The sequence below is a fragment of the Pleurodeles waltl genome, chromosome 10 (assembly GCF_031143425.1).
Source record: "Pleurodeles waltl isolate 20211129_DDA chromosome 10, aPleWal1.hap1.20221129, whole genome shotgun sequence".
Classification (NCBI taxonomy): domain Eukaryota; kingdom Metazoa; phylum Chordata; class Amphibia; order Caudata; family Salamandridae; genus Pleurodeles; species Pleurodeles waltl.
In genome coordinates, this window is record NC_090449.1 from 127,918,009 (window position 1) to 127,926,778 (window position 8,770).

The window sequence follows — 8,770 nt, forward strand, 5'->3', positions numbered from 1 at the left end:
TGCTCCTAACAACAATCATACAGCGAAGTCATAGTGGGGCCTGCTGCATAGAGGCTGTTGACAGCATTACTGAGACAGGCAAGACTCTAAAGGACTTGGATGCAACAACAGAAGTCTTTTCCTTACCTTATCAGAATAGACACCAAGCCAGGAGTCACACTGTTAACGGATATGGACAGCAACAGACAGTGGACCGAATTTGGAATGAAACAGAAAACCAGAGAGGAAAGAATAACCAGAATAAAGGACAAACAAACACAGCAATCAGACAAGGAGAGAAACAGGAAAGGAATTATAAACAAGGCTTCAGAAATCAAAAAAAGGAACACAGAAATCAAGGACAGACTGTATTCAACAGGCACTGCAACAAGTAATGCTCTGCGGACAGGGAAACTGGAAGTTGGATTCAGAACAAGGAATTTGAGGATGTACCCAACAGGCATTGGAACAAGGTATGCCCTGTTGGTACATTGGATAAACACAGGAAATAAGAACAAGGACAGAACAGAAATTAAGAACAAGTAAATAAAGGGAACCGCTTCCAACTCAGTGAATACGTGGTCAGGAGCCAAAAGGGAAAATACAAAATCAGATATCAGAACAGAAAGGAAATTGAGACTGAGAAACAAGGGAAAAATCATGAGCACAACGCTGCAAAGGGCAGCCCCAGGAAAGCAGGACACTGCAAAAAGCTGTAGCAGGAATCAGGAACTCCTCTCAAGGTTTCAAGGATTCAACAATATAGACAACAGGATAAAAAAGAAGGAGCTCCGAGCTACAGCAGTTGAAGCACCAGTTCTGAAAGCAGAAACCAGGCTTAAAACTCTCCGCTCCAGCTCTCGGTCACACGGGATTTCAGAACAGGTGTAAGCAGACTGCAGCATAGTGTATGTGAGAACAAAGTCCCTCCTCCATCCATCTGTGTGAAGGAGTGCACAGAGGTTCCAGGAGGCAACCAGTGGGGAGAACGAAAGTTCAGATCAGTTTCAAAATGGATCTGATCTAGTTCCGTGATATGAGCATAATTTGTGCAAGGGAGCACATGGGCATGCTGGAAGAGGTTAGACAGAGCTCCAAGTATATGATTCACCAAACATCTCCTGGTATGGTAAGGCATACAAGTAGCATAATGTATTAGTGTTTGATAAGTAAACCCTGTAATGGAATCTAGATTGGATCTGATTTCCAAGATGATTTGAACACTGAAGTTCAGCACAGGTTCCAAACTAGTATTCATGACTGCAGGAGGCTCACAGAAGGTCCTCACATAGTGTCACCCGATGGTAGGATTGCAGGATCCTGACCGACCCGTGCGTAAACAGCTGTTTACGAATGGAACAGAATTATGTGTTTGAAGGTCTTTAAGGCATCCGATAATCATTGGATGTGTTAAATACTCAACCTTCATTACATTTCAGCAGATCAAATTGGCTAAAATGTAACATGTATCTACTGTAACATGCGATTTTTGTGCATTACACAACAAAATCATCATGCTATTCCCCATGAAATAGGTGTTATTTATCACACTAGATAAATAACATACCCAGTGGTATCATTATTTATCAGGGGTGATAAATAACACCTTTGTTCGTAATCAGGCCCTGAGTGCATTTTGAGCAGTGCAGAGACTCCCTACGGAGTAGTTGTTCAGGCTTAACAAATTATTTTCATTCATTCACTTTCAGGAAGAAAGCATACAGCAGAGGACTGCACTGTGTTGTGCTTTTTAGCAACTACTCTTGTGGAGCATTTGTAATTGACAGTACACCAGGTACATTTCTTCCCATTATCATTTCTCATATTAGAGGCCAATGTTAGACCTGAGGGCCTTGGGGTGGCCATTCCCCCTAACTTTTTGCCTCCCTCCCTCCATTTTCTGATTTTGTTTTTGCTGGCTTTAGGACTCTGTGAACTTTACCAAAGCTAACCAGTGCTGATGAGCTTGTGCTTTCTCCCCTAAACATGGTAACACTGGCCAATACCCAATTAGCTTATAGGTTACTAGTAAAGTGCACTATGTGTGCCCAAGGTCTATAAATTAAATGCTACTAGTGTGCCTGTAGCACTGATTGTGCCTCCCACTTAAGTATCCCCTTAACCATGTCTCAGACCTGCCATTGCAGAGCCTGTCTGTGCACTTTGCACTGCCACTTCAACTTGGCGAGATATCCTTCTTGGCAGGGCTAAACCTTCCCTTTTGATTCATATAGGTCACTCCTAAGGTAGGTCCTATATGACCCACGGAGCAGGATGCAATTTATTTAAAAAGCAGCACATGTAATTTTCAGTTTCACATGTCCTGGTAGTTAAACACACACAAAGTCAATTTTCACTAAAGCACGGCCCATCTCGCCCATAGAACAACATTGGGATTACCTTATTACATCTTAAAAGTGTAATTCACAATCTGGAAGAGTAGAGTGGGTTGACAGTTGGGCGTGTGCATTCTCTCTAGACAGCCACACACAAAGGTAACTTAGGTGTGACTGATAAGCCAACCACAGCCTGATGACCCGTCCTGGGAAGAATGGGAGGGAGGGGCTGACACTTGTACCAGAATGGGCAGTGTCGTTCCACACACAAAGGGGTGCATATCCCCACTCCCCCTAGAGTGAGTCTGGAGCTGGACAGGAAGGGAGGACCTCTGTGCACTTCTAAGACCTTTCTTTGAAGTCTCTGCTACTTCAAAGGCACACTGCATATAAGTACTGGACCTCTGACACCACCACCTCAGTGCCCTTCTGGACCTGTGGAAACCCCAGGAAGAAGGACTGCTGTGCTGCTACAAGGACTGCCACTCTGCTGAGCTGCTACTCTGCTGTCCTCTTGCTTTGCTGAACTGACCTCCTGCCTTCTTGCCTGGAAGTGAGAAGGACTGAACCTACATCTCCTCACCCAGAACCCAGAGTGACTCCAAGGGTCAGCTGACTGGTCTCCTGTTTTCTGAAGTCAAAGGGACACAAAAAACTTCAACTCATCCTTCCAGAGCACTTGGGCTTTGCTTGCTGCAGGTCTTGCCTTGCCAAGTGGTGCCAAACCAGTCCTGGGACCTTGGAAGTAGATTTTAAGTTCTGCTTCAACTAGAACCCACAAATCCTCATCAGAACTGGTGCATCTTTGCCTTTGCGTGAGTTGGAACCAGTGCGGTCTCATCTTGGCATGTAGTGGACCCAGTGCCTTGCCCTCGGAACCAGCTCTTACCTTACTGAATCAATGCATTGCCTACTGTGGGAACAGCAGCCACTCATCGTGTTCAGAACCAATGTGTTGCACTCAGATCCACCGTGATACCACAGTGCGTGAAGAAAATCAATGTATCTCATCCACTACGTAGTTCAATACCTATGCATCCATTTGGCTGCAACTCACATCTTCATCGACGGTGACGCATTCCAGATCAAGGTACTTTTGTTCAGCTGATCCAAACAGATCCTTGTTTCCAGACCGCACCCCATCGCAGATGGCCTTAACCTTTGACTTTGCCCGAGTCTTTCGCAACCAGATCTCCCATTTAAGCTCTTATTCCTTCTAAGCGGTACTTTACATTTATTCTTTCAAAATTAATGTCTCGACTTCTTATTGGATTTTTGTCATTTTGGTCTTGTTTTTTTTCTTAAATGAAGCGCTATTTTTCTAACCTGGGGTGGATTATTTTTCTGTGGAGCTTTTACTGTTTCACAGTTTGAAGTGTTGCACAAATACTTTACACATTGCCCCTTAAGTTAAGCATGGCTGCCTTGTGCCAAGCTACTAGGGCATTAACACAGGCTAACCTAGGGCGTTTTTTGTGCTTTACCCTGACTAGGATTGTAGTTCCAGCTTGTACAGGGTGCATACCTCTACCATCCATAAATCTAATTTTTTAACAGTCAGTGTAAAACCACAAAGTAATCCTTCCTTCGTACTACATTGACTATTCCAACTCTCATCCACCATTCTTCTTACCACTACCCGGTGTTTAAAATGTGCTGATGGTTGCACGTGGAAAGGTGTCATCGCAAATTTTGGGGGGCTTGAAAGCAGGAAGAAATAAATACAAAAACAATATTAAAAGGAGAAAGTAGGGATGAAAAAGAATGTACAAGCGTGACATAAAAAAAAACAAGATGTTTAAGGTGATCAAAGAAAGAGGCTTGAGGTGTAATCAAGATCAGGCTGCCTTATTACACACAGGAATTCGTCAGTGTTGACAGCAGTCATTTAGGCTTCAGCACTTATTTTCGTTTTACAAATTAAGCATTCTATTACCATCATCTGACAGTCTAGTGACCATACTCTTTTGATTATATTGCTACTTCTGACCTCTTGCCTCGCTCCTCCCTATCTTTTAGTTGTAAACTCGTTTTTATTTGCTAAAATGTAATTCCTCCTCAAACAAAGGTGGTCATTTAGACCCTGGTGGGTGGTCCATCAGGGTGATGGGGCGATGGCCTCCCCCAAGCTGGAGGACCATCTGCCCTATAGAGATCCATGCTGGCCTGGCCGTGATCTTTGTACTGTGAAGGGAGTTCCTGCCGAGGCTGCTGACCTTCACAGTGGTGGCTCTAAGTAGAGCAGGGAACCACAAGTTTGTAGGAGCACCGCAGAGTTACAGTGTCCCTGCTCCATCAAACTCTAACTAATAGCCTAAGTCATTGATAACCTTCCCCAAGTGTGTTTCTGAGATCAGACATTTTGGTGCTGTGTTGGACACTGTTAATTGATGTCTCTGGTCCCACTGGGTGGAATAGTTTGGAACAGAAATAACACATAATGAGCTTCAAAGCAAACATAATGTGCTGTTGGCTCTGTCATATCGCTCTTCTATTCATGTCTTGCCCTCACTTTACAAATGGGCAAATTAGAATAGAAATTGGCAATCACAGAGGGAAACAAAACATGTACTCAACAATACCAGAAATTTGATGTAATGCTAACATTAAATTAAACAGCTAAAATCACAATACGCTTTAACTTTGAAAGGCCTTCCTATCTATACAAAGCGAATTAATTATACTGTTGTCCTTGAATTCATGGACATAGTTCCAGTCAACGTATTTTGTGGAAATAATAAACAGGCACTCCTGTTACAGGTACAATCCATTAATGTTTAATTGTGAATAGGCTGATCTGTTTCGTTGTTGAGAATAATAGCATTACATGACGTTGGCGCCACTTCGTGCTTCAACTCAATGCAAGAACATATTGTTCGGCTCTGGTATGCAGCCTGGGACACCTTCAAAAGAATTATAGCCTCAAGAGCCAGTAGGGCAGAATTAAGAACATTTGGTTTGAAAGAAATCACAGAGCCCAAGCAGGTGGGAATATGACCAAAAGCACTGCATCATTGACGACCAAAATGCTTAGATAAAGCTTTGGCTGCTGTAACTGGGCATCACCATTTCCAGGTCACATAGATTGCCTTGGTTCAGATGCAATTGTGCATCAACATTAGCTCTATTTGGTAAGAGCAAGTATTAAAGGTGTATCACTGATCTGCCCACCACAAAACATAGGGCCCGATTCACAAAGGTAAACTTAGACATTTGGTCTAATCTTAGACCAAACGTCTAAGTTTACCACTTTGGGAATTCAGTGCAGACATAAAGATACTACTCATAAATGCCCTTTGTGAATTCCCAAAGTCGTAAGTGCATCAGTATCAGCGCAATCTTTGTTTGTAATTCAAGAACGACAGTGCACATTTGTGCCTGTGTCATGGCAATCCATGTGTCTGGGCTTATGATGATCACTGATAACAAAAATTGCCTATTGGTCAGAGTTTTTCTCTTCCAAAAAATGAAAATAACGTTCATGCTGGGGCACCCAGCACTAGAATGAAGCTAGGTTTCACAAAATGCAGGTGCCAGAGAGTTTGATTAGAGTTATTCCTGTATTAGGGAAGTTCAAGGCTGCCGTAAAGGGTGGCACTAATTGTGCGGTACGATATAGCTCTCAGAGGGATCTGACAAGTCCCTGTTGTCATCAACAAAATGGCAAAATGTAGCCTAGAGGCCCAGAAATCCTTGGTTTTACCAACGGTTTATGAGCACAGTAATACATGCATCTAACCTAATATTCCTTCATATCATCGCATTCACCAGACATATATAAAAACACAGAGGGATTCACCACACTTGGCTATACGGCAACACTTCCTACCTGGTAATTTTCATCCGATTCAATTATTTACCCCGACTTCTTCCCCAGTGTTCACATAGTTTAAACTGGAGTTTTCGCAGGCTATTTGTCAGATTGATTACAAAGGTCCATTTGAAGTACAGAGCCATGATACTGGGTGGTTGGAAGAGAAAAAAGACTCCTCTCAAAATAGTGATGGGAGGCACCCAATTCCACCCAAATGTAATTAATTTGTCAAAAGAGAACAGTAAATGAAGATTCAAGATTTTTCTAAAAAAATGAAAGATGGGCCTCAGAAAAATTGTGCATTTTAATTCACTTGCACATTCACAAGTGTTGCTGTAAAATGGTGGCTAAAGTGCGAAAGACACGATAATATGAATGGAATGGAATAAAAATGTACACTTACAAATTTAAGTATTCGTTTTTTTACAAAACAAATCAAGAAAAAGAAGGGGGGGTTCCAGATTTCGACTTCTTGGTCTAACAATCAGTAACTGTTGGATGTTGATGACTTTTTTGAGGCTCTGTGTAGAAATTGGCAGAAATTAGCATCATGGCTGGATATGTTTAGTAGCTCCATTTTTATGTGGAAGCTGGGCCTGCAGTGTAGGAGGTCAAACTCAGAAAGCAATAGCTCTGCTATGATCAAAGTAGGTAAACTGACTCCCTGACAAACACTAGTTCGAGGCTTCCTGGGTCGGTTTCCAAGTGCTTTACCATTGGAGACTCAATATCAAGATATCAATACCATGTACTACAATCAACCTCCCAAACACTGATTCTCCATATGTCATGTTTCTCACTTGCAGTGCTGATCAGTTTTAATTTACTCTATACAGCAGACAGATACATTTACAGGAATTTATCCTGAGGGGTGTGAAAGCCATTTGCCCGGGTCTGCAAATTGCTGCCTTCTTCAACTACTACAGCAAGCACTCATTCCTCAAAGTTTGAAGCTTACAGTATTATAAAAATGATGTTCTGTAAAAGCTTACATCTTGCCTGTGTCTTATTCATAGACTTCTATGTAGTCTAGTGTTAATCACGGCATATTTCACCAAGAATGTACTAACATTTAAAGATGGATGTCATTTTATTATAAATTGAACCTTCTTGTTGCTTTGAATATGCTTGCTAATTTGCAGGGCTCGAGTAGGCCCTAAAGCTACAAGGTTAAGGGTTGTACATTTGCACCTTTCCTTGAGGAGCAATCTCGCTTTCGAACTTGGCAATAGAAAACAGGATTTAGGGGAATGATCTGCCTAGTCCTATACATCTGAATGATTTCTCCTCCTCTCGGACCTACAGCCGTTTTTCGGGGAGAAGATTCTGCTACCTGACCTTAAGATAACATAATTAAGCTCCTTTGGTTTGTATTGATAAAGAAACATATATGTAGGATTAATTTTGGTGTGTGTTTAGCTCTATGCTTCGACTGGACATTTTCTAGTGACAGCCCTGGTTAGTGGAAATGTTTTGCATTAAACCCTTGTTGGACTTTAGGTTTCCTGAATTCGTGTGTTTTATTTTTTATGGCACCAAACAATTTCCCCAGAATGATTACAGTGTCAGCTCTCGTGTTTAAGACTGCATCCAAGGATTCTTCTACAAAACCACCAACAAGTGGTTCGCTCAAAGATTGCACCAACAACTTTACCTACAAACCCCATAGATCATCTTGAAAATGTTTTCAACTTGTCATAACACTGAAACCATTTCAAGGTACTCTACGGCTAAACATACTTTGAAGCAGTAAATCAAATATTTTTGATCCACTCTCCTGGACTACTTGACACTACCTGCGGGCACTGCACCCTTCTTTCTCAACTCAATACCATTTTCAGAAGTTCTGCCTAGTTGCACATGAAGCCTCAAAACCTCTCTCTAGTTGCCAATCAGCATTTTTCTACAGCTACCAACTATTGGCATCGAAGCCACGAAAGAGGTACATCTTGAAGGGCAGTAGGTTTCCTACACTGAAAAGTGGACCTTGTGTTTAATTTGCCTAATTTGTGCAGGTGGTTGCAAATGCTGGACGCTGATACATATTTTTAGGTACCTAGCCTTATTTTGCATAATCAGACTATAAGCTAGAGAGAGAAAGGAAATAGGGAGAAATTCAGGACGGATAGAAATAGAGGAGAAAGCAGCAATGAAAAAGAACCTGTATTAGTGTGATGAAGAGACAGGAAGTGTACTGTGGTGGATTAAAAAAAGGCATGATATGGACTCAGGACTAGGCAGCCTTGGTATCTACCAACCCTAGTATTTGGCAACACAAGTGGCCAACTCCTATGAAAACACTAACAAACCATGTGCACTAACGTTTTAGGCATTTTGAATGCTTTCGGTGGTCCTGACCGGTACCGAAGTAGGCAAACTAATTTCTAATTATTCTATAAAATGTATGTTCTTGGTGCTGCTCATAAATATGTTTAATCTGCCTTAAATAGACAGTTCTGTACCATGTTTGGCTATGATTGTTTTATGTGTTTGGACACTGTGGTGGTCATTCCAAGTTTGGCGGGCGGCGGTTGCCGCCCGCCAAACTTACGCCGCCACTTGGCCGCTCCGCGGTCAAAAGACAGCGGGGGCCATTCAGACTTTCCCGCCGGGCCGGCGGGCGCCCGCCAAGGGAGCGCCC